The following is a 26,720-nucleotide window of genomic DNA, read 5'->3' as shown; positions in this document are numbered from 1 at the left end:
CATATTCACATTTGTAGCTTGCTGAAGTTGCATTTTGCTCTAACTAGACACGTTCTGAATACAATGTCTTTGTGTTCTCATGGTGTGGCCTTTTTGCCCTTGATGGGCTAGATTGGCCCATTAATGTTCTAGGGTCTCTGTTTCTCTCTGTTCGGGTATGGGCTTTTGGCTGCTCTTTTGCAAGTGAGAATCCATGCTTGTGTAGAGCCATTACTTCACTAGGGTCCAATTCAGAGGGCCTGTCACGGCGCGCATTTTCTCCCCAACCCACTTGGGGGAGGTGCGGAGGGGGCAGAGCCCCCTCTACGGGGGTCCGAGGGGGGCAGTCCCCCCCGGTCCACAGGGCCGTTACGATAGACGCCATATGCAATTTGGAGGACCGTTTATAACCAAATTTTGAATACGTGCTCTAAATTTTAGCCTAGTAATGGATCTGTGATGTGCCTTTAGCTGTACGTAGCCTTTGGGGTCAATTTCGGGGTTTAGATGAGTCAGAATTTGTGCTCTGCATACTTGTCTGATTTTGACAGTTTTTGGTCCGATTCTAAGATGTCTGATTTTCAGGAGTCCGATTATCAGAATCGGACGTCCGATTTTGGGTTGGTCCGATCGAACCAGTGGTCCGATTTTGGTCACGTCCGATTCTAAGCGTCGGATCAAAAAGTGGTCAAATTTTCAAAGTGGTCCGATTCTGGGACTCGGACGGCCTGGTCCGATTCTGAGGTTCGGACGGCCTGGTCTGATTCTGAGTGGTCCGATTCTGGTCTGATCCGAGTGTCCAAGTGTCCGAGTCGGACAGGTTGGTCCGAGTGTTCGATTCTCAAAATCGGACGGGTTGGTCCGAGTGGTTCGAGTTCGAGTGGTCCGAGTGTCCGAGTCAGACGGTTTGGTCTGAATCTGAGTGGTCCGAGTGCCATGTGGCACGTCCGATAGGGCTAGTCCGATTCTAGGAATCGGACCAGACTAGTCCGACTCACTCTCAGTCGGGCGGCCTGATTCTGGAAGTCGAACGGTCCGATTCCCGCACGTTTGACCCCTCCTCACTGTCTGCTGCGCAGAATCACCACATAGTTTCTAGATCTGATTAGAGCACTTGTTGGAAAACACCAGACTCACCTGGAGCAGCACGAATCGCCGGTGCCTAGAAATCAGGGTAGCGCTTCCTCGTCCTGTGAACTAGAAGTTCTCTCTCTCTTTCTCTCATACAAGGCAAACCAAGGAACTAAGGTCTGTCCTGGCCTCCCAGGCCTCTTAAGGTCCTTTCCCAGCACTGCAGAACCTTACAGCTAGTTCCCTGTCCCTGTCTCCCCCAGAAACTTGAATCTGGTCCCCTGTTTCCCTATTTTAGCCTGTTATACAGCAATAGAGAACCCTACTGTTTACTTGTTTTTTTCTTTGTTTTTTCCTATCCTAAATGCATCCAAATCACAAACTAAATACCTACACTACTCCATTCCACAACATAAATCTCAAAAAATCAAAAAACCTACTTGCCAAGGAGATCGAATACCATCTTCAACCCCCTCCCTTCCTACCTATCTCAAGCACCAGATCAGGGAAACCCTTACTTTGATGCTCGATTCGAAGCGCGCAAGCGCTCAAGGCTTGAATCCGTAGGTCCCAGCAACGGAACCAAAATGTGGGAGCTTTCGCTCAACCGCCAAGACCCTCGGACCGCTTATTGTTTCAAGCGTTCCAAGCCGAGTACTAATGGCTACCTCTCACATAACCGACGTGCCATCCATACCTACAGGTGTAGTGAGCTTACCTCCGTGCCGTTCGAGTTACCTCCTCTCCCACGCACTCCGGTAGCTCCACGATCCAAGTGCAAGCTTCAAGCAAGCTCCATCCTCATGCTCCACACTCTAAGCTCCATGTCCGCGAGCAAGACAAGACAAGAGAAGAGAAGAGAAGAAGGGAGGAGAAGATGGAGAGCTTCTCCTCCTCGGTCCCTCACCCTCACACACTCACTCCCTCACACTCTCACACTCCCTCTCTCAAGCACAAGCTCAAGCAAGCAAGAAGAAGAAGAAGAAGAAGAAGAGGAGAGCTACTTTTGGCCACACACAAGAATGAGCTTCTCATTCACTTTTCAACTTTATATACAAAACCCTAAATCCCTTTTTGGCGGTCATCCCCTTTTCCCCTTTTTTACATGGCCGGCCATAGCCTAGGCCCTTTTTCCCATTGTCCTTCTATATTCCTAGCTTCTTTTCCACCGCCCATCTACATTTACAAATTGCACGGGTGAGAGCCCGGCGCTCCTTGAATTAAACCATGATGCGCTTGCGCTCTTTTACAAAAGTTTTGACTTGCGTTTTTCCTTGTGCACCTTTCTCCCTTATTTAGGACTCTTCTCCTTGTGCGTCTTTGTCTTCCATTTCTCTTTGCCTTGGCCTTTTTCTTTGTCTTTTGCTTTAGCTTTTTCGGATTTTCCACCTTCGTTCGTTTGAGGGTTAACAACTTGTTGGGACTCTATGGGTTTGGTGGCCTTTGGTTTAGGCACTTTCTTAGTTCTAGCCGGCTTCGAAGTTTTTGGAGATGGGCTGGAGGGCTTGGATTGAGAAGCATGTGTAGCACTCCTAGTCTTGGGCAACCAAATCCAGTTGTTGCCTTCGTAGTAGCCCTAAGCATGCAATAGGTCTTTGAGTACCTATCATGACCTTGACTATTCGTCTGCGTCGATAGTGCCAGTTTTGCCTCCTAGGCCTAGGGCGTGAGGTTCTATGGTTATGAGTTCATGCAAGCTGACTTCTACGTGGCTTTGGTTGTTGTTTGGGTGCCCATTTGAGTTGTTGCTCAGTGGTCCTAGATGTGTCGCCTTTGGGTTGCATGTAGTTTGTCTTGGTAGGGTGGGACAAGTTACAACCCCCTCCTTAGACCTTGTACATGTTTCCTCTACCGGTAGCACTGGAGGCTGTTATGGAGCTGCATTATGCTTGCTAAAAGCTATCACTATTCAAACTTTGCCAATGGCAAGGTGAATGCACTGTGAATCATAGTCTACATTGCAATGGGCTTGCTTCTTCAATGTGCGGCCCAACAACAATTCCCTACCAATGTCCTTAGTATTTGTTGGTAATAGATAGAAGATCCTGGGGAGGCTTTCAATCTCGATAGAGACCACTACTTTGCACTTTCCTAGCAATGTGTAGAACTACCCCAAACGGGTTGAGCTAAGCATTCATGGGCTACAATTGGGATTGTCCAATGAGAGTCCAATGCTCATGGATAAGGATATTAAAGTCATATCCTTTATCGATAAGCGCATTGAAAGCATGTATTTTTTGAGCAGCGACTGTTATTCAGAAAGTAGGTGCTACTGCTTCCTCATCGGTGCCCTCAATCTCTATGATAATGGCCACTCTTATAGTTATAGGGGTGCGGTAGTGGTGACTCATGCAATGGATGTGTTGGAGGGTAGTACCTCTTGAGGCGACTACCATTGAAGAATCCTATGCCCTTGCCCTCTAAGGTCTCGGGCTCGACATTGCCAGTTCGACTAATGTTCCAGACTTTGAAGGGCCCAAATCCTCTAAATTTCATTTTCTGATTATGGCTCTTCGCAGAGTATAGCAACACGAGGTCACCTTGCTTGAAGTCACACTATTGACATGTTTGTTAAACCAACTCTTGTGTCATACTTTTTTGCAGATGAGCACATGGTAGCTAAGAACTGAGTCTTAGAAAGACATTCTAGCTCTATTAGGCATTCCGTCCATGCCTCCTTTCCATCCCATCTCTCTTGTAGTGCTACTCTCAAGCTTGGAACAAAAAACTCTACTAGCAAGATTGCTTCAATCATGTAGGTTAGCTTGAAGGGTGTTTGCCCCACTGCTATTTTATAGGCTATCATATAGGCCCATGGCACTGCCATGAGCTTGTTATCCCAATCGCTACATGAGGCAAAAGATCACTTTAGTTAGGACATTCACTAGGATTTTGTTCATGGATTCCACCTGACCATTGGCTTGAGGGTAGTAAGGTGATGATTTTGCTATGGATGATCAAGAATGTGGATAGCAAATGAGCAATCACTTCATTAATGAAGTGCGTGCCTTGGTCGCTAACTAGCTCAATGGGGTAACCAAATCGTGAGATCACTTGCTCCTAAAAAGAAACTTAGCTATAGTCCTAGCATCATTTTTTCTGGTGGCTCGAGCTTCGGCTCATTTTATGAGGTAATCCGTTGCTACAATGATGTACTTTGCATGGGAGTACTAGGTTGTAGGGCTTATCAACCCAATGAAGTTAATGCCCCATTTGTTAAAGGGTTGTCGTGCTATGATTGGGTTCAACTCCATCCTATCTTTATGAATAGGGACCTTGGTCCTTTGGCACTCATCACAGCGCTTGACAAACTTAATAGCATCGCAGAAGAGGATGGGCCACCACAGTTGAGATTGAAGCACCTTCTTGCGGGCTGTAGTATCTCCACTAAAGTGCTCTCTCACAATTCCACCATGTGCTTCAATCAGCACATCGTGGATTTCTTGCATACGCATCTTCACAATAGGTTATCCTATCCTAACCTATAGAGCTGGCCAGCAATCAATTGTTAGGGTTTAATCCTAAGGATGAGGCACTTTAGCCTAGCCTTTTCAATAGGCCTCTCAAGCAATCCATGCTCTAAGATCTGGACTATGTCCTCTATCCAATATGGTGTTAAGTCTACCTTGAACAAGTCTCTTTCATTGGACAAGCTAAACAGGTGTGCATAGGGAAGGTTGTCTACAATCTCTTGTCTAGCAACTTCTCTTGTGGGTATGCGGGACATGTATTCGGCCATATAATGCTACTTGCCCTTGTGTACTACCATAGAAAAGTCAAACTCTAGAAGCAAAAGCGGACATCTAGTTATGCATCCTGTAGTGCAGGGTTTATTTACAAGATAAAGCAAAGCTTGATGGTCCATAAAGAAGGTGAAAGGCATGGCCAAAAGATAATGCCTAAAATTCTTTACACAAAATACCATGGCTAGGCCTTCTACTCCCTCATGGAGCAGTTCATCTTTATATCCATGAGTTGTCTACTAGCAAATCTCACCAAATAGTCAAGATTGTGTTCACCAGGCTGGCACAAAATAGCTCCCATAGATGTGCATGTCGAATGTCATGTTCCAATCTTGGGCTCGTAGAATAGATGCGGTAGTGAGAGCCTTTTTTAGTTTCTCATAAGCGCATTGGCACTCCTCGATCCATTCGAATACAATCAACAACTTGTAAAGTGGTCTAGCAATCAATGCATAGTTCAAGATGAAGCACCAATAGTACCTTGTGTCCCAATAAGCACTCAACTCCCTTATAATTTGTTGGTGGTGGAAAGGCGACAATAACCTTGATTTTGGAGAAGTCAGTGGCAATGTCATTCTTGGACACTATGTGCCCTAGGATACATATGTGCTTTACCCAAAACTGGCACTTTAAGGGGTTGAGAGAGAGACTGTAAAACCTATACCATTCAAAGATTGCGCGAAGCTTATCTAGGTGTTGCGCCCAACTAAAGTGTATGCATAGATTGTCCGTGAATACCTTTAGTTCTTGCATAAGCATATCCTTAAAGATGGCACACATTAGAGGTTGGAGGGTGGCATGTGCATTAGTCAGCCACCCAAATGACATGAATATGTAGGCAAATATGCCCTATTCCGTGGGTGAATGCTATTTTTTATGTCTATCATTAGCTTATACTTGAACTTGGTTATAGCCCAAGAAGTCGTCCAAGAAACTATCGGCTCCTTTTCCTGATACTCTCTGGAGCATGTGCCCTATGTAGGGTAATGGTGGATAATTGTCCTTCTAAGTTGTGGCATTGACTTTTTTGTAGTTTATGCACACTCTGATTTTTTAATTCATTTTTAGGACAATGAAGATGGGTGATACCTAGTCCATGTGCTCAATGTCATAGATGAATACTGCCCTCAATAGCTTGTCAATCTCTTCCTTGACATCATGAGCATGCTTCTTCGGATTCATTGGGTAAGGTTGCTGCTTTACTGTTGTTCATCTAAGGACTAGGCAAACACATCTCTATACTCTCACAAGAGAGCAATGAGATCAGCCTCCTCTTGCTTGGTTAGGTTGTCAGCTATAAACACGGGTTGAGGCTTCTCCCCTCCCACGGTCAAGTTGACTTCCTTGACCTTGGCAAGCCCTTCTAACCGTTCGCTTACATGTCCTTGCCTCTTCGCTCCCAACAAGATCATTACCCTATCTCCCTTCTTGAATCTAGTGAAGTGCTTTGGTAGGTCCTGGGGCTACCTTTGTTGTTTGGCCTCCAACCCCTTTGGTTGTCCTCTCCTTTCCTCCTTCAACCATCTCTGTACCTTAGATAAACCGGCAAGTCCCCCTTTGTGCATTTGATTTTAAGTAGTTGGGACATCTCTAGATCGCTCCTGGATCTTTCTTCCAATTCTGACTTAAACTCACAACCGAGGGAGTGTCCCCTGGCGGTCGCAGCTCTCTGAGGCTAATTATGTTCTAAGGAGAGGAAGAACACTTGACTGGACTAGCCCTACTTGCTCATAGCCCATCATACCTAAGTGATCCAACCAAGTGCGATCACATTCAATTCTAAATACTCCTCTTTCAATTCTAAAAGCATTGGCTCTCTGTGGCTTGGAGTCTCCTCTTATTTGTTCGATCAGTTGACCGTCTATGTCATACTCTATCGTCTCGGCCTTTTCTTCACTTTCCTCATTCACGAAGCAGTAGTCCTCATACTTGTCATCTGAATCCAACATTCTAACTGCTCATTGTCGTCTAGGTCTCTATTCTCAATTCTTTTTTCATCTGTGTTCAGTGCCCAATTATACCTAAGGTTTAGGCCGTGCACCTTGGTCCATTGCCATTTTGGCTCATCCATCATGTCTTAGAGTGGCTTGAGATTGGCAATCAGGTTACCGGCTAGCTTCCTCATCAAGTACTCAAGAATCCCTTGGAGCTCAAGTTTATTAGTAGGAATAATGAAAGGGATAGGAGTTTGTCGTCCAGGGCTTTTGGCCATCATGCAAAGTGGCATTGTTACTAAATTGATTACTTATTATGCATTCTCTATTTAGTAAATTTATGTCAATAAATTAATAACTCGCTTTTCTTTAAGTGTCGATGATGATCTAGCATGGCTATGAGACACTTAGAGACCAGTATTCCTATGCATCACTTAATGGGGTGATCAAAGCATTGTGATGGGGAAATTTGGTACATCTAGTACAAGTTATGAAGGGGGAAGGAAGTGTCTGCCAAGTGTAAGAGTGTACACAAGAACCAAGGAGTTACACATAAATGAAGATGGATTGAGTTCTAAGAAGAGAAAGTGCATTAGCATTGTGTATATGTATTTATGTGTGCATCCGGGGACGCCTGGGAGTGTTTACTTGTGTGTGATGAGCATTGCATTCATTTGGGGTCATCTTCTCCCTTATAAGTTGAGGTTTAAGGTCTTTTCTCTTAATGAATTAAGGAGAGAGGTAATTCTCTCACTAAGAAAGATGAGAGACATGATCCTTTGGAAGTGAAAAGAGAAGTGATTTTCCCTTTATAAGGTCTAAGATGACACAAGCTTTTGTGTGGAAGTCAATCTTAAGGTTGAGGGCCAAGGCAATCTAATGAATTCTCCTTATCTATGGGTCAAGGTGGTTGCATGGACCATAAGTTAAGAATAGAATTTAAAAATTTGCTTTTCTTAAAATAGACATGGTGAATCCATTTTTAAAATATCTCACAATAGAAAGTTAATATCTAAAAACCGCCCATAAGGATTATCAGAAATGGCAAGATCTACAACTTTTGTGTCGGATGTTTTTCCATCCGAGCAGCACACAGAGAGATATTCCAAAATTGGTGCTGCAGTGTAGGTCCTAGAACAACCACATCTTGCATGAAGATTAACATTTCCAATCTTGGCACTCAAGTCTCTCTCCAAGAAGAGAAGCTCTTGGATCCTATAAAAAGGAGGCTCTCCTTGGGTGTGGAAGAGATAAAGGAAGCATCACTTTGCACGCATGCAAGAGGCGGAGAGAAGGCGGTTTGAGTCTCACAAAGTGCTATGAAAGCTCTGCTCAAATCAAGCACCAGGAAGAGTGCCCTACACATATTGTGTAGGAGAGAAGAAGAGAAATCAAGAGGATGAAAGGATCCAACTTCTGAGTTATGCAAGTGCTCGTCGGTTGTATACCATGCAAGGATTTGTGTAAGTTCAAGCTCACCAACCCTCGAGTTGTGCAAGTGCTACAGAAGCTTTGCTAAAATCAAGCTCCAAGAGGATATCCCTACACATATTATGTAGGAGAGAATGAGAAACTCAAGAAGGATCAAAAGGTGCCAACTTCCAAGTTGTGCGAGTATTAGATAGTTGTATATCGTGCAAGGAACCGCAATGTTGTTTCCAAGATCTACAAGTTAAGAACTGGTTTATGTGTAATGGAGGAGCTTGCTCCTTGTCAATAATATAACTCCACAGGGGGGGACTAGCCCATCTTCCAGTCCCTAGTTTGTTGTCAATCTCTCTATCTCTCTCTCTTTCTCTCTACATCTTTCTTTTCTCTCATCTATTCTCTCTTTGGCGCCAGCATAATATTCACCATATATCTTTTAAGTATATAAGAAGGTTGAGCATGTATCTTGGATCTTAAAACAGGCATTGAAGGTGGGGTCTCACCCTTCGGTAGTTGAGATATGGTGGCTTTATGTGACTCACTTGCTGCCTTTGCTACTTGCTTATAATCCTCATCTTCATCCAAAAATGGCAAGTTGATGGTGGCTAGCACATGAATCCAATCCTGCTTGTCTTCAGGACAGGAAATATACTTTGTTAATTGCCCATACGAATTCTTGGCCTGTGAGTCTCCCTTCAAGATAGAGGAGATGGCGTCCAAGTTGACCGGCACGGTCTTCCATGTGTCCATCTCGACCCTGACTGCCTCTATCCTGTTATCTAGGAATATAAGACTGTTACCTCAGTCTTTGATTACTCATGTATTCCGCATCCAGGGTCATCCCAATAGAATATCATAGTCCACTCCCTTCATAACTATGAAGTTCACTGAGAACTGGACACCCACTATTTTCAAGGGCCAATCCTTCAACACCTCAAACAGCCTAGCTTTCATGCCATTAGCCAGTGTGACATTAAACCTTGCAGTCTCCACTATGGCGAGTTACCCCATGCCTATAGGACTGCATGGCTAAGCACACTTACTCCCGCTCTTATGTCTACGATTCCCTTTCTTGTGACGTCTCCCAATGCTACCATTGGTAGAATTGTGTGCATCCCTGTGCCTTCTCAAATTAGCATTTACATGCAAGGACTTAGGCACTAAATTCAATGTTAGGCTCAGTATATCTGTGTGGTTGTATCGTGGTCATGCAACTTGGCTGCTCCTGGCTCATTAGATCTCTCTACCCAGTGCATTAACCCTTGCCATAATAAGGAGCTTTGCCTAAGCAGATCCCCCACTAGCAAAGTCACAGGGGCCAATATCAATGTTGTAAGCAGTCTACTAGCTGCACTTTCATTATGCTCTATGTTCTTTTGCCATTGCTCTTAGGTAGTCTACCCGCCTGTGGTGTTAAAAAGCGCAGATCTAGAGCATGGCAATAGCTATGGAGGATGGAAGATGAAGACAAGACTCATGTTGACATAGACAAAGAGAGACCAACTATTACACAAGTGAATTAGGTTCCAAGATAGATTAGCTCGGACTCATAAAGACAATCTTGTGTAATGGACTGACAGGGACAAGATAATAAGTGAAAGTATAAAGCATCATGATATTGTATTCATTCCATGTGAAAGTGATAGTCAAGTAGAATGCTTTATAGAAGTTGGGTTTGTTGCACTCTCTTCAGTGTGCATATGGGATTCAGGACATCTCTTCTTGGAGCGTACATCATTTGTCTATTTCTTAACACCCCCCTCAAATGATGTCTCTACCCTCGCTGGCTTTTGACCCCCCTACATGATGACATGGCCAGAAAGACTAGCTCATAGGCAGCCTAGTCAAGTTAAAGCTTGAAACTTTACATTTTTTGGCAGGAGTTTTTACAAAGAAAATCCACTACGGGGAAAACACATGAAAGATACAATGAAAATTCTTCTAGAATAGTCTATCAGAGTTGTTGATGGTAGCGGAAGCATCTTCTTCTTCTTCTTCATTCATGAATTGGTTCTGATGGTAATCATTCTACATCTGATGTGCTTTTTTCTTATGAAAACATTCACTGACTATATGGCCAGTCTTACCACAATAATGACATGTCATTCTATTTTTGTTTTCGATGTTGAATCCTCGACCTTTTCCTTTGGGTCCACCAGCAGCTCCTTTGGTGTATAAGAAATTTTCCCTAGATGATGGGATATTATCTTTTGCATTCTTGTTCTTCTATTTGTTCTCTTCATCAAGAAGAGAGTACTCAATATCTTTAAGTGAGAGACTTGGAACATTACTTAGGGTGGACACAGGATTCTCATATGGATCCTTATTTACACTTGCAAGCACTAGGGACATTGCTTCATCTTCATCAATATTCTTCTTAAGAGTTGCAAGCTAGGTTTTTAGGCTCTTGAACTTGTTAAAGTGTATGGTCATGGAAGCATTGTTTTTTATATCAAGTTTATAAAATTTCATGAGTAATTTTACATTTGAATTCTTTGCTTGGGTACCAAATATCCTGTTAAGTTTCTCCCAAGCAATTCTAGCATCTCTAATGCTAGAGATATGATGTAGAACATCACCACTTAGTCCCCAAGCAATGAAGCCTAGTGCCTTGTTATTCATCTTCTTCCATTCTTTGGTTTTTGGTGGAGCTACTACAAGGATCCCACTTTCTGAATCTTCTTTCCTATCATCTGCATCACGTTCATCATCTTCAAAGAGATCCTAGAGGTATTTCCTCATGAGGTGGTACATGGTCTTTTCTTTCTAGGCATGGAAACCTTCTCCATTGAATTTTGCTATTTGCTCAAGCTCTACCATGTTGATAAGCTTCAATTAACTAGCAAAAGAGTTGTATTTTAATGTGTCAAGAGACACAAGTACAAGGTAATGTGAAGACACACTCTGTAGTATCAAGAGATACTATGTCTAATCTTGAGCTTGAATCTTCTTTTTGCTTGATGATGATTCTTGATGCTTGTCTTGTCCTTCAATTTGAGTCTCCTCCTTACTAGTAAATGATGCCTCTGGAAACTAAAGTTAAAGTGGCAGGAACTCCAATAGGTGCAATTGAAGCGTTGTATGAGCTTGAAGAAACTTGGCTATGGCTGCCCTTTAGGGTTTTAGAATAGGGGCCTAATTTTTCACTCATTACAGCCCACAAAGGTAGTAGGAGAGAGTTTAGGTGTAGAGCTTCCAAAGCCCTATGGTCTTGGCAAGGATTGTGTCACATGCAGGGAGTACAAACATACAGACCACCAGCAGGCGCATTTCAAGGCAGCGTGATGAATTTCGTCAATACTAAAGCCAAGGAGCTGAAATGTTCCACTTTAACATGCTAGGAAGGAGTGCAGGGAGTTCAGGAATTTTTCCCCAAAAGAGAGCTTGGAGAGATATGGTCCGTATTTGGAGATCCAACTCCTCCAAGTCAAATAGGTGCTACTGTCCACAAACGTAGTTATGGCATTCTCTAAAAAGAGGCAATGCTGAAGCTATAATTCCCCAATGTCAGTGATTGAGGTGCAAGAGAGGAACTCTGGAAGCAAAGAAACACTTCTCCAGAAGGAATTTCAAAGAGATTTGGCGTGTGGTGGAGAGAGATATGAAAGCTTCAAGCTGACAGGGTGCCACTAACTATGGCTACCATGGAAGCTTCGTTGAAGGTAGAGATGCAAATTGAAAGGGATGCAGGAGATGCGGGAGAGAAGAGCATAATGTAGGTACTATCAACAATGTTATGACAGCCTTATTGCACTTTCGTATATATATGAATAAAGAATATGGGCGGTCATTATACACGGGCAGGCCCAAGGGCCTTTTACCCCAACAACCTCCCACTAAAAGGCCAATGGGCCAGGGAGTGAAAAAACAAAATAAAAGAAAAGAGACAGGGTGAGGAATCATGACATCTCACCCAACACCCAATCGAAAAGCAAGATGTGCAATAAGTGTCCAGAATCCCCGAGTCCAAGACATCCAGGAGGCAAGTGATCCCGCAGCTCCATACAATGGATCAATCCAGCACAACTCATGAGTGCAGGGTTGTACATCATCATCATCATTAGAGTAGCGCATAGCATCAGCGTGGTGCATACAAGACAATGGAGAGCATCCAAACTCTCCAGAGTAAATTACTGAAAGAGGGCCAACATCCCGGACACAAGTCAGACGGGATCTCAAGATAGTATGCAACCTCAGCAAAGCAAAAGACTGACATATAGCTATAGAATCAACCATAAAGCGCATTGAATGTGCATCAAGAGGCCTGAGAGGTGTCTTCGCCTCATAAAAGATAGCATGACGCCTGCCTAGAACTTGCTGGGCATCCAAATTCCAAAACCTGTAAGCTATAAAGTCAGCATCTCCATAACTAAGGAGAAGACATCTGTGTGACATAGGCTCATGTAGCATACTGACCTGGCAGCCAAATATCCTCAAGTGATCGTAGGAGGGTCTCATACCACTCCATGCCTCATGAGGTGTAATACTATCCAAAGTCAAGCACGACATCCTGTTAACCAAGTAGAATGCCGTCATAAGGGCCTCAGCCCAAAATCCATAAGACAATCCAACTATGGTAAGCATAGCAGCAACCTTTGCCTATAAGGTCGAGCACATGCCATGAGCAATCCCATAATACCGGGGGCATAAGAAATCAATGCCATATTGGGTGCTGACAAGAGATCCGTAAGTTGGGAGAGATAGCATAACTCTCATAATCCATCTGCAAGCACCTAGGCCTGCAACCAGTTGAATCCATAAACCTGTCAAGCATAGCTATGGCATCCTCAATCCGTACCAAAGGGTAAGCCCAAACATGGTGGGTAGCATGATCCATGAAGGTCACAAAATACGACACTCCACCAAGTGACTGGAAAGGCATACGTCCATATACTACAACATGGACAAGATCTAGAAGAGCATGCCTCACATGATCACCATAAGCCAGAGCTCTGCCAGGACCAAGAGTACAAGAAGGGCAAGCATTAAGATCTATAAGTGACATAGGAGGCAACAATGAGTTTGAACGAGACAAGATCTCCATCTCTCTATGGTGCATATGGCCTAGGCGATAATGCCATAACAATGCATGTGGTATCTGGATAACTGCAACCATAGAATCTCCAACATGAGAGACATGCACTAGGTAATGAGAACCAACTCTAGAACCTCTTGCCAAAACCAAGCAACCACGACAGATCTTCCATGACCTATCCTTAAGAGAAATAGTATATCCTACATTATGCAACTGACTGATAGAAATCAAGCTCTTACTGAGCATGGGAACATGCAAAACATCCTTAAGCATAAGAGAAGTCCCATTAGGCAAAGCTAGGTTATGTCCCCTATACCAATAATAGCATAAGTGTGCTCAAGGCCCAAAGAAATGCATCCATCAAACTCCCTGTAAGTAGAGAACCATGCTCTATGAGGGGTAACATGACAAGATGCCATAGAGTCCAAAAGCCAATCAAATGCATAGGACTGATCATCACTGAGCAAGCAAGCTATAGGGAAACAAGATGACAGGAGTACATGCTCAACTGCATCATCATGGGTAACATGTACCTCACCACTAGTAAGAGTGGTAACACCTGCTACATCTGTTGTATCTCTGACTCTCTACTCATGTCAAGTCCGTCTCTGTCTCTGCTTCTCTCTAATCCGTCTAAAGCATTTTCTTTGAACATGCCCAAGCTTCCCACAATGGAAGCAAACAACATCTAAAGTAGAAGAACCTATAGAAGACGACAAGGAATCCAAGTCATCATGAATAGGGCTATCCATAGCATCCACGGAGCTCAAGCAGTCGAGGGTTGTCCCAACATAGGAAACCTACTCATAAAGACAATCATCTGCTAGTACATCAGTGGTACAAGCATGCTACAAATGCTCATGAAACCTCAATGGATGGGAGGACATAAAGGCATCAATCAAGGATGCAAAAGCTCCCACATGAAGAAGAGTCGTAGCCAACTGCATGACATAAACAACCATAGTACAGTAAAGCATAAGACATATGCCATAAGAGCATATGATATTCAACCATGAAATCAGCCCATAACCATATGCATATGCATAGCTCTGTAGTACATCATGCCACCTAGGAACATCCAAGTCAAGTAAAGACCGACAAGTGGCAAAGCATCCTGCAAGAGTCAAGCTCCAAGAGAAGCCCAAAGATCTATACAACAACATCCAAATAAGTGGCTCTGTAAGGTATACAACAGTAGACCATGTGCATAGAAGGGTAAGCATACATAGCATCTACTCTCTAACATGGACGGGCAATAGTAGCCCAACTCGCATAGAAGCTAGACAACAGAGAAGCAAGATAGCCATAACTATAAATCCCAAGGACTATCCAAGTCCACTGATCAATAAATATCCCGCATATCAAATGCAAATAAGCAATCACAGCTCAATAGGCAACTGCCAAAACAAGGGAGCAGTCACTACTCAATACCTATAAGTGCATCCAAGTAATAGCCAAGATCCATAATCGGAGCATCAAATCCCATATAGCATCCAAGGTCGTAACGGAAAAAGCCAAGTCGTAATGGAAAAATCTGATTCAATGTCCAACTGCTCAAGGGAATACTCAAATGAATGTCGAGACGAGCTCAAACAACTGCCATTCACAGCCAAAGCATAAAGCATTCACCAAGACATCATAACCCGCACTCGATAGCCTAGGCATAAACCATGTCATGATAGTGAAATGCCTGCTATAAGAAAGTGATAATGCACCATAAAATCGAGCTCTAATCTTAGCTCAAAACAAATTTAGAGCATAGAAGAACCATGTGGCATCATTTAAACGCGTGAATACATCAACCCAAGTAGTCGGGAGCACCCCTACGCAATAGGCATAACCTGGCAAATCATTAAATAGCTTCAGCCCTGAAGTTTCCAGTAGCATTATAACCTCTATAAACTTAGCAAAGTAGTGCTCAATCCAAGCTCAAATCCATAGGCAAACCATAGGCATACATTCTCATATGTATAGGCACCAACCGAGCATAATCAGGCATCAAATGCCAAGACCTGTAAGCATAAAATTGAAGTAACAAGTGGCTGCCTATTTTGGATAGATCTGGGACTATTCAAAATAGTCAATGGCTGAGCTAAATCAGCTCCAAATGCGTCTCACATAAGAGGCATAACATCCACAAGTGATCCGGTATCGCATAAGCCATAGGGATACAAATACATGCTGTCTCAGACCTGAAATTTGTTGCAAAATATTTTGTCATCAAAATTTGGTAAATTTGGCATCACCATCGTATCCGCCAAAACCCCAACTTAGACTCTTACCTTGCTTGAATCGGGTTCCGAATGCCCGAGATATGATAAAAAGAGTGATTTTTGAGCCATTTTTGCAAACATGCGCAAATAAAACGTGAGCATGCTACTGTACTTGAGGGGCCAAATCAGGGTGGGTAGGGGATAAGCAAGATCCAAATGAAGGCCTGCAATAGGCCTACACAAGCCTAGGACAAGTCCAAGCAAGAGGTGAAGAGAGCAAGCTTCAATGATGGAAGCTATGGCTACCTCTTCATGAAACCCTGCTGTTCATGTCAAAGAATGGCTGAAAAATGAGTGAGAAGCAAGCTCTTATACCTCGTGTAGATGCTGGGGAGAGCTCGCAAAGGAGTGGCTCTGATACCAGTTGAAAGGGATGCAGGAGACGCGGGAGAGAAGAGCACACACAATGTAGGTGCTGTCAACAATGTTATGACAGTCTTATTGCACTTTCATATATGTATATGAATAAAGAATATGGGCAGTCACTGTACACGGGTAGGCCCAAGGGCCTTTTACCCCAACACAAATGAGGTTGGAGATGGGGTCCAGCACTCAAACTGAGCTGAGAAGAGATGGAGATGAGCTAAGCCATGCTTGATTAGGCTTTGATACCATGTTAAAAAGCGTGGATCTAGAGCATGGTAGTAGCTATGGAGGATGGAAGATGAAGACAAGACTCATGTTGACATAGACAAAGAGAGACCAACTACTACACAAGTGAATTAGGTTCCAAGATAGACTAGCTTGGACTCATAAAGACAATCTTGTGTAATGGAGTGACACTGACAGGACACTAAGTGAAAGTATAAAGCATCGTGATATTGTATTCATTCCATGTGAAAGTGATAGTCAAGTAGAATACTTTATAAAAGTTGGGTTTATTCCACTCTCTTCAATGTGCATATGGGATTCACGACATCTCTTCTTGGAGCATACATCATTTGTCTATTTCTCAACATGTGGCACCAAAGCTTTGTCTTTGTGGTGCTGCCTTATGGGGTGCGGAAACTTCTTTGGATTCTATGCGAGTAGGCGAGACTGGTGTGCTCACACTAGAGGGCTCATCGATTTCATCTTCCATGATGGGTTTTACATCTTTTAGGTGTGCTTGGGCTTCTCTCACCCACTCCTTGACCTTATCAACCACTTCTAATTGGTGCCTCACATTGGGAGGGCTCATCGATTTTGTCTTCCATGATGGGTTTCACATCTTTTAGGTGCACTTGGGCTTCTCTCACCCACTCCTTGACCTCATCAACCACTTCTAATTGGTGCCTCAGATTGGGATATTCTCCAACCTTGGCACTTCCCTTTTCTGCTATCTTAGGAGCAGATCTCTTTGCTTATGCGTCCATGACTTGCTTCCCTTTGGTAACTACCAATTTTGAGTGCGACTTGTGTCTCAGCACTCTTTCTTCTCCTCATACAACTCCTCTTTTCTATGGAGGCTACATCAAGGTTGCTAGGTTCTAATAATGAGATACCAGCTTGCCTCATCTGTGCCTTGGTCATGACATTCAACAAGATGGGAGTGGCCTCGCCATCAAGTGTCTCGACTCCAAACAGTTCCAAAGGCACAGATGGCACGATAGCTAAACTACTGGATGATTTCCACTTAGGACATTCAGCATGTAAATGAGTGATTCCACACTCAGGGTATCTCTCAAGTTGGCCTTTTCTTGATTAGCTTGCTCTCGTTCAGGGCAACGAGAGGAGATGTGTCATGGGTGGCCGCAAGTCCAACATGCAATAGGTTCTTGGTTTTGACCTTCTAGGCCTCTACCCCTTCCCCGATGACCTAACACCATCATCGATACTAGTCTAAAATCCACTAGAATGGAATTGCCCTCTTCGTCATAGGAGACATAAGGGTTTATGTATGCCTCTTCCTCATTTGGCTCCTCGACATAATGCATTGGAGCATCACTCGGTGGGTGGGTCATGAAGGGTCTAGGTGGTCTAGGTATGCCTGTAGAGTTGATGTCCATCCTAGGGATTGCTGGCCTTGAATCATTAGGTGCTAGAAGAGCTAATGGAGCTCCCTTTCCATTAGACAGTAGGCTATTTCCTAGGTAGTAAGGTTGATTGTATGGCCATGGGTATGCCTCAGCAATTGGCAATGCACTACATCATGGCCAAGCCTACCACAATTGGCATAGGGTCTGCATCTACGATCCATGCACTCAGTTGGAAGGTGGTTTCCTTTGCAATGCACACATTGCATGTGAGGTCTTGCGGGCCTTCTCATCATCTCTTGAAGCTTAGCCAAATCTAGCTTTATGTCCACCAACTCCTGGCTCTGGTTGACATTCTTTCCTTTCTCATGGATGCTTTGCCTCGATCTCTCGCTAGTGGTTGTGGCTCTCTCTGAGGTTCTCAAGGTTGCAGTATCTTAGCTTGTGGTCCTTGAGCTTCTCTTTGAGCAGGTCATCCACTTGTATATCTTCTTCAAAGACCCTAGCTAGTACATCCCTTCGCAAGTTCAAATTTCCCACCAAGGCCTCGTAAAGCTCTTTGCTTCGGATTCCACTTATAAACATAGTGGAGACCGCTCATTTGCTGGCTCACTCTATGGTTGGGATTCTCTTGAAGGCTCTGCACATGGGTGACGTAGTCTTGAATGTCCCCTTTGTCCTTTTGACTGACGTTCATCAGTCGAACAATAAGGTTATTTGAGTACCTTGGCTCAGAGAACCACTTGATGAAGAGACTCTTGAGGTTGTTGAAATTATTCCATTCGGCATTGTCTAAACTATGTACCACGTATATCCTTTATCCCCAAGGCAAAGACCAAAAGTTTGTGCACATTGAGTAAGGTCCATTAGGCCATTTGCCTCGCATACTTGCTCAAACAGCTCTACAAAACCACATGGATTATTGTCAAGCTTATACTTGTCGAGTTGCTTGGCAACTACAAGTATCTTCGTTTGGCTTTTGGATTTCAGAGTGATACCTAGTCATATTAGCAACCAAGTTGCTAGGGCTGCTCCACTCTGCATTGCAACCATGTTATCTATGAGTCACTTCGTGATGAGAAGCTTGCTCAATGTAAGGTTGGCTTCAAGCACTCTTTCCCTCTCAGCATTGGGTCCTATCATGTTTCTATTAGCAAGTGCTAAAACTCACTGGACCTCTCACATTTATATCTCTTACCTTGGCCTCCTCTGAGCTCGTTGTTTCTCATTATAGATGTCTATGCCTTCTTCCAACGCTTTCCTTGCCAATTTTCGCTCTTCCTCAGGGTCAGCTATGATGTCCTCAACCAGCCTGCTGTTGTGATGCTCCATCTTGGTTTGTAGATCATATCAATTGATCATCTATTGGATGTCAACTAGGAAATCTCCAACATCAAGCACATCAGTTTCATGATTGGTGCTAGAGCTAGACATGTTAGTCATTTCCTAAGCCATTAACGTGTCGATCAAGTTGATCACATCAAGCAATGTTGAGTCCCTAATGGTGCTATTCCTCTTTTTCTCCAAGCGGTTTGGCTCCTTGAGTCTCCTACTACCCGAATGCCTGAGGTCTTCTCCTAATGGTGGGTTTGTTCAATTTATGTTATCTTGTACAAGTTCCTTGTTATTTGAAACAGTCCTCCAATTTAAGCAACTACCTTATGAGTAGTGCTCGTGATTGTGTACCCATGTGAAACCAAGCTTTCAAACTTTCAGATGCATTTTGAGTGTCTAAATAATGTGATGTGTGAATGCAGCCAGTTCAATGCAAGTCTCACTCCCCTCCCCTTCGTTCAATTTCGGTCCAATGTGGCTCTGAGGTACAAATTACAGCCGCCCTCTTGGTCTAATCAAGGTCTCTATTAGGCACGGTTAGTAGTTGCAATCATTCTTGGACCAAGTCCTTGGGAGAATCGACTCTTTATCCTATCTACTTGTTGCTGGGAAGCACACTAGGGTGACTTGTGGTGGCCGATTTGTTCATGTGTCCGATTTTGCCAATTTTTATTCAATTCCCAAAATTGGGCATCCAATTCTAGTTTTCAATCCGATCTAAGTCTAGGTCCAATTTTGATTGTCCGATTTTGAGTGGGTGTCAAATCAAATAGTGAAACTTGGTCCAATTTTGATTTTAAGAATCAGATGCTTTTGGTCGAATCAAATCATCTGATTCCCAGACAGTCCAATTCTGTCAGCATGAGCTCATAGTGTGGCTCAAATTTGATTTGTTTGGGCTCAAATTGCCACTCCATGGCCTTGCAAGTTCCAAGTACGATCTATGATACCTAAAAATTTGAGGTAGCTCACTTGTGGACCTCATATGCGCTCGAATCACAAGAATCAATGCAATCTCTACTCCCTTAGTCTCATGCAACAACCTATCAACTCTCTCTCTCACATAAACCTATAAGTAAAAATGAGTTCTTTCTCCCTTCCCTAGGGTCTTAAACCCCCTTTCCAACACCCCTTCTATGCCCTTCTCTCTTTCTTTCCGAATTCCAACCCCGTTATTCTCTTTACACCCTGATTTGGCCTATTGTTAAAGTTTTTCCTTATTTTTTCTTACCTAAATGCCTACAAATCACAAATATTGATGCTAATCAAATTGACTATCTAAACTTAAAAAATCCAAGACACTTACTTGCAATGAAGATCAAATTCTCTTTCTTCCTACCTATCTATCTCAAGAACCGCTTCGGGAAAAACCCTACTTCAATGCTTGGTTCGAAGTAAGCAAGCACTCAAGGCTTGAATCCTTTGTCTCGGCAACAATGGAACTAAAATGTGTGAGCATTCGCTCTTGACCACCAAGACCTATGGACCACTTTATTGCTTCAAGTGTTTCAAGCCAAGTGCAATGGCTACCTCTCATATAGCCGTACGTGCTCTCACACCTATGAGTGTAGTGAGCTTACCTCCATGTTTGATTGAGTTTCTTCTACGTCAAGCACTCCAATAGCTCCATGATCCAAGGTGCAAGCTCAAGCAAGTTCGATCCTTAAGCTCCAAGCTCCATGCTCCATTCTGCGCACAAGACAAGAGAATAGAAGAGAAGAAGAATAAGAGAAGAGAAGATGGAGAGCTTCTCCACAGCGGTCCATCACCCTTACACATGTACTCGCTCACAATCCCTCTCTCAAGCACAAGCTTAAGAAAATAAGAAGAAGAAGAAGAAGAAGAAGAAGAGAATAGGAGAGCTAGTTTTAGCCACATACAAGAATGAGCTTCTTCATTCACTTTTTAGCTTTTATACATGCTCTCATTCCTTTTGGTCACCCACCCCTTTTTTACACAACCAACCATTTTAGCATAGGTCCTCTTTTCCTATTCCCTTCTATTTACATTGTGGCTTCACCCATGCCCATCCACTCTTTACAAATTGCACATGAGGGAGCCTGGACTCTTTTACAAAGATTTAGGGGCACCTTTACATTTTAAAATGCACCTCCTTCATTCTTACACTCGCCTTGGGTTTGTAAAGTGTCTTTACGCTTTTGGCCCTTTTCACTCTTATTTTTGTTGTCGAGCTGCCATTTTTCGCTTTGCCCTATATTTTACATTTTTCTTTTGTTTTTCTCTTTTTATTTTTTGCCATTCTTATGCTAGGGTTAACACAGGTGTTGCAAACTTTGCTAGGGAAATGTAGAAATTAGGATGTCTTATTTTCCTTGACTACCTAAAGACGAATTCCCCTCCAATGAGAAGGCATTATACAAAAAGTACTTGAAGAAAAAAAGGTGCAAGAGATATAAAATTTTAGATTCATGGTAAGTAATTTCACATGTATTCTTCAGAATATGCCGTGCTTTTATGGTTTCTTCTAAAGAGACGATGGCTAATCATTGAAAAGTGATACCATCGATGAATTTGTTCTTGTAACTTATTCTTTGGAAAGAAGTCAAGGCCCATAGTTTCTAAAATGTATTGATGATATTGATTGATCACACTTTTGCCCTACAATGATACTATTTGTGGATTATAGTATAAAGAAGATGCAATATAACCCATGTTACTCCTTTATATGTCCATCTACATTTGAAGAAAATCCCATGGATACCATCCTCTTCAAACACATGCTTCCCTATTTGACTAAGGAAAATCCCATGGATATCATCATCTTGGAATACATGCTTCCTTGTTCGATTGAGCTACTAGGTTTTCACAAGGGAGTCTAGGTTCATTAACTTGCAAATGTATTTGTGGATTTTTTTTTTGGTGGTAAGTTCATGCAGTACAATGTGAAATATATTAGTATATTAAAATATTTGATTGTTAAAGTTTATAGCATAAAATGAAAATTTATTGGAAAGAATAACAACTACAAGTAATTAAGCAAGATAGAGCTATATTTTACGAAGATTGTGAAGCAATTACTTGCAAGGGTCTATTGTAAACAGATGCATAACTTCAATCCATATGTGATGCCAGGAGGCATATTCCACGGTGGATTCCGTGAGGTTTTACGGTGGATTCCGTAAACTTACTTAGATGACCGGGGCTCATACGCAAAGAGGATTCTTTGTGCGAGAAGTTGATGGGGACGCCTGTCCTTTTCGGGCGTTTCATTAATTTAGTGTGTACATGGGTGATTCCATAGCGGGTGATTCCGCAAAATGCATATTAAATTAATAAACGTTTATGAGTTTAGAGTGCGCACTCGTAATAAATTAAGGTTAGGATTTATTTCTAACCAGTTGATTTATTTATGTAGCTGAAGACTGCTAGGTATTCACTTTTGTCGGTTTAATTGTGTTATTTTACTAACGATTGTGAATGCTTCAGTTGATGTGTAGAGATAGCAGCAGTGGCGGAGGAAAGCATTGGAGTCTAGCGGGTTTTCGATCTTTGGACTATATTTTGATAGGCGCCACGCCTATATTTTGTTATGTCTATAGAGACATCGATTATTTATTATTATTTTGTATGCGCTTATGCGCCTGGATATGTTATTTCTATTTGGACATTGAGATTGGGCGTGCCAGACACTATGGGCACCGTTCATTAGCTTTATTTTCTTATTTTTGGTAGAAAGCAAACTCAAAAGCTAAAAGCTTGTCATATTTTTGTAATTGGGCTATTTTTTAGCATAAAGATTGGAAATATACATTAAATACATGCTTTGTGAAGCGCTCACACAAGGCATGGGGGAGATTGAACCCAATTTGTCTCTTGTCTCATGTCGTGCTTGCTTTTACATTGGTCTTTGTGCTAAAAAGTAGAGTATTTTGTTCTTGGGGACCTTTGGGAATTCACTACGTGAGCTACCTGCGTCCGATCTGCGCACCAGTGGTATCAGAGCGGAGCAGAGATCAAGGGCTTCCAATCGCTACCAATCTCGGGCGAAGGCGGAGCTCCAGGAACAAACGGCCTCTACAATCAATCTCGTCGCGAACCGTCGATACAAGCAGACTTCTGGCGATCAAGAACCCCTATTTCCACTGTCAGATCGCGAAGGACCAATCTCTGTCGGCGGAGGACCACTCATCAATTCTCTTCATCAAGTCGTTGAAAAAACAGTGAGAAAGCTCTTAATCTTCTTCATTAAAAGCTTAATCACAAAGCTTTAAGAGCTTAAGAGAAGCCTAAGCTTCTCAAAATCTTTTCGTGGTGTAAGAGGAGGGTCCCGAAATTTCCGCACTGTCAAAAACGGCCCCCCCCCCCCCACGATTGAAAAAACAGCGGCCTGCTTTAAGCTTATTAAGCTTAAGCTTAATTTATTAAGCTTAAGTCCTTCTATACTCTGCAAGTTCTACAGGACAGAGAAGTCAAAATACTCCGGGTCTCGCACTCTAGAAGACAAGTTCAGTAAGTCACTTGGAATCAAGTCCTGCAAGTCGGCTAAGTCCAGCAAGTCAACAACCCTGCAAGTCTGTTAAGTCTGCAACTCTGCAAGTCAGACTAAATCAGAACTGACTAACGCTTAAAACTCATAGAAGACTTGTTCGTTTGCAAAAACTCTGAACTGGAAAGTTGTTCGCAGCAAGCTGTTTTACCTATCTACAAGTTCGTTGAAGTATTTTCAGCAAACGGAGACAGAAATATTTCAGAATTTCTGAAAATTGAAGAAGAAAATACCCAAAAATACATAGCGTTGTAACCCCAAATTTGAGCTACGCTCATCCCGCTAACTGATTTTGAGTGAGAAAGGTTTGTTGAGTTTTACAGGATGACTACCCCACATATGGATGATCCTATGGCTGAAGACGACCTACCCGAGCCTACCATGGAACAAAAACTGGATCTTATCATGTTACAATTGGACGAAGAGCGAAGAGCTAGGCAAGCCTTGCAAGCTCAATTGACAAAGCTACAAGGAGCGTCCACTGATAAAGAAGAACCTCAAGCTGAAGATCTGATTCGCCGTACCATTGACGCCACTCTTGAAGCACAAACCATTCGCAAGGAATCCAAGATAAGTAAACGAAGTTTCAAGTTTCGCACTTTCAATGGCATAAGAGAAGGAAAGACTGTTTCCATGAGGAAACTTATTCCGAGAAAGATAAAATCAAGTGTGTTACTAATCATCTGATAGATAGAGCATCACTTTGGTGGACTGTCGTCCGCAAGAGTATAGAATGTCCTGCTACATGGGAAGATTTCAAGAAGAAGTTCATGCAAAATTTCCTTCCACCGCAATTTCATGAGAAGGCTATCAAGCAATGGGATTTACTTCAACAGCGCGATCGTGAGCCTATTCCACAGTATACAGAGCGTTTTTGGAATGCACTCCTACAGCTACGCATGCTTGAAGACGTACCAGAGACGACACATAAGCGAAAGTACATGTCTGGACTTCTTGGACATTACTACGCGGAGGTGAATATGTTCAAGCCTGCTACCCTTGAAGATGCCATCTCCTTAGCTCACGACACTGAAGATAAGTTACGTGGAAGAGATCGACGACCACAGTCATTCCAAGCAAACGGTAATTATGGATCTAAACAATTCAATTCCAATTTCAGAAGGTTTAATCCAGGTCGTTTCTCATCACCATCTTTCCGCAAGAATTGGCCTAAACCACCTGCATTACCATCCATTGTCAATCCAAATCCTAAGCCTATCCAACAAGCAAATCCAAATATACCCAGACTCCCAGCCATTGCAAATAATGTGACCAAAGCCAAGCCCATCGTATGCTACAAGTGTCACCAGCCAGGCCATCTCGCAGCAAATTGTCATTCAAAGAAGCCATCAGCACATATCAACTACCTTGGAGCTATGGACGAAGAAGAGCATGAGGATATGCCGGATTTCACTGAAGAAGAAGATGATCCTACTACTACTTCCGACACTTTACCAGGTATGCTTAATTTACATTCATTGTTGACTATGAAATGTATGGTGCATGGAAAAGAAAGAATTATATTGCATGATGACGGTAGTACGCATGATTTTATTTCAGCAAAATTGGTAAAGGAATTGAAATTGCATACTGTACCTACGCACTATCACATAAAAGCTGCATTTTTAGGCACTAGGTACAATGGCACACAAGAAGTTCAAGATTTAGAAATTCAAATTGGTCCATATATTGAAAGAAGACATTTCTTAGTTGTCCCATTACATGTAGTCTAGCGACATTATTCTAGGAATGCCATGGAGACACCAACATAATCCCAATATAGATTATTCCACACACACAATGAATATAAATTTTCAAGGAAAATCTATTACATTATTTGGTATGCATGCATCTCATATGTTTCCACTGCTTTCGCATACTCAAGCAAAATGTGCACTACGCAAGAACACTAAATCATATCTCATTTGGGTGAATGAATTGCATGCAAAGGAACATCATCTGCACCCTAGGCATAAGGAATTTCTTGCATATTTTAAGGATTGTTTTGCAGAAGACCTACCACCAGGTTTACCTCCATCACGTCCAGAAGACCATAAAATTGACCTAATACCTGGCACACAACCACTTTGCAAAGCCCCATATAGGCACAATCAAATAGAGCAAAAAGAAATCCAGAGTCAAGTAGAAGAATTACTAAATAGAGGTTTAATTCGACCTAGCAGTTCCCCATTCGGTGCACCTGTGCTCTTAGTCAAGAAAAAGAATAATACTTATCGGATGTGTATTGACTACCGAGCATTAAACAAGATCACTGTAAAGAATAGGTATCCTATACCTAGAGTTGATGACCTTATGGACAAACTGCAAGGATCTTCTATATTTAGTAAAATTGACCTTAAATCTGGATATCATCAGGTGAGGTTAGATAGATCCGATATATTTAAGACTGCATTCAGGACACAGTTTGGCCATTACGAATTCTTAGTTATGCCATTCGGATTAACTAATGCACCTGCTACTTTCAGTAGAATGATGAACCGTATTTTTCTAAAATATCAATATTGTGTGATTGTTTTCTTTGATGATATTTTAGTATTCAGTCAAAGTGAAAAAGAGCATTATGAGCATTTATCATTAGTTTTTCAATTACTGAAAGAAAATCAATTGTTTGCAAATCCTGACAAGAGTGAATTCTTTAAGACAGAAATAGAATATCTAGGTCATATTGTATCAAAAGAAGGAATAAAAGTTGATCCTAAGAAAATTGACGCAATATTGCATTGGCCTATTCCTAAAAATGTACATGAATTACGCTCATTCCTTGGTCTTGCTAGTTTCTATAGGAAGTTTGTACGTAATTTCTCATTACTTGCTTTACCATTGACCAAACTTCTTAAGAAAGGCATTGTTTATCAATGGACTGAAAACCAGCAGAAATCTTTTGACTTACTCAAACGTGCATTGACCAATGCCCCTGTTCTACAATTGCCTGACTTTAACCGACCATTCTTTTTAGTTGTGACCGATGCTAGCGGATCAGGAATAGGAGCCGTGCTAATGCAAGACAACCATCCAATAGCATATTCTAGTTCTAAGCTGAAACCCTCTGAGCTTAAATATTCCACTTATGACAAGGAACTCTTAGCAGTTGTTCAAGCATTAAAACAATGGAAGCATTATTTAATGGGTTCAGAATTCATGATAAAGACCGACCAGCAAAGCATTAGACATCTACTTAGCCAACCCCAAATTTCTGACCGCCATATCAAATGGGCTTCATTCATTCAAAGTTTCCATCCTATCATTCAATACCAACCTGGAAAAGAAAATGTAGTTGCCGATGCATTGAGTAGAAGACCTGCAATTCATAACATTTCTATCATATCTTTTGATTCTTTGATTGCTATGAAAGACACATATCACCAGGATATTACTTTTCATTCTGATTGGCAAAAATTAGTTCAAAATAATTTCATTCCTGTTGATTCATTGTCATATA

The sequence above is a fragment of the Lygodium microphyllum genome, chromosome 20 (genome assembly GCF_053477565.2).
Source record: "Lygodium microphyllum isolate KBCC chromosome 20, Lygodium_microphyllum_v1.1.10, whole genome shotgun sequence".
NCBI lineage: Eukaryota > Viridiplantae > Streptophyta > Polypodiopsida > Schizaeales > Lygodiaceae > Lygodium > Lygodium microphyllum.
Note: the sequence above shows the minus strand (reverse complement) of the source record.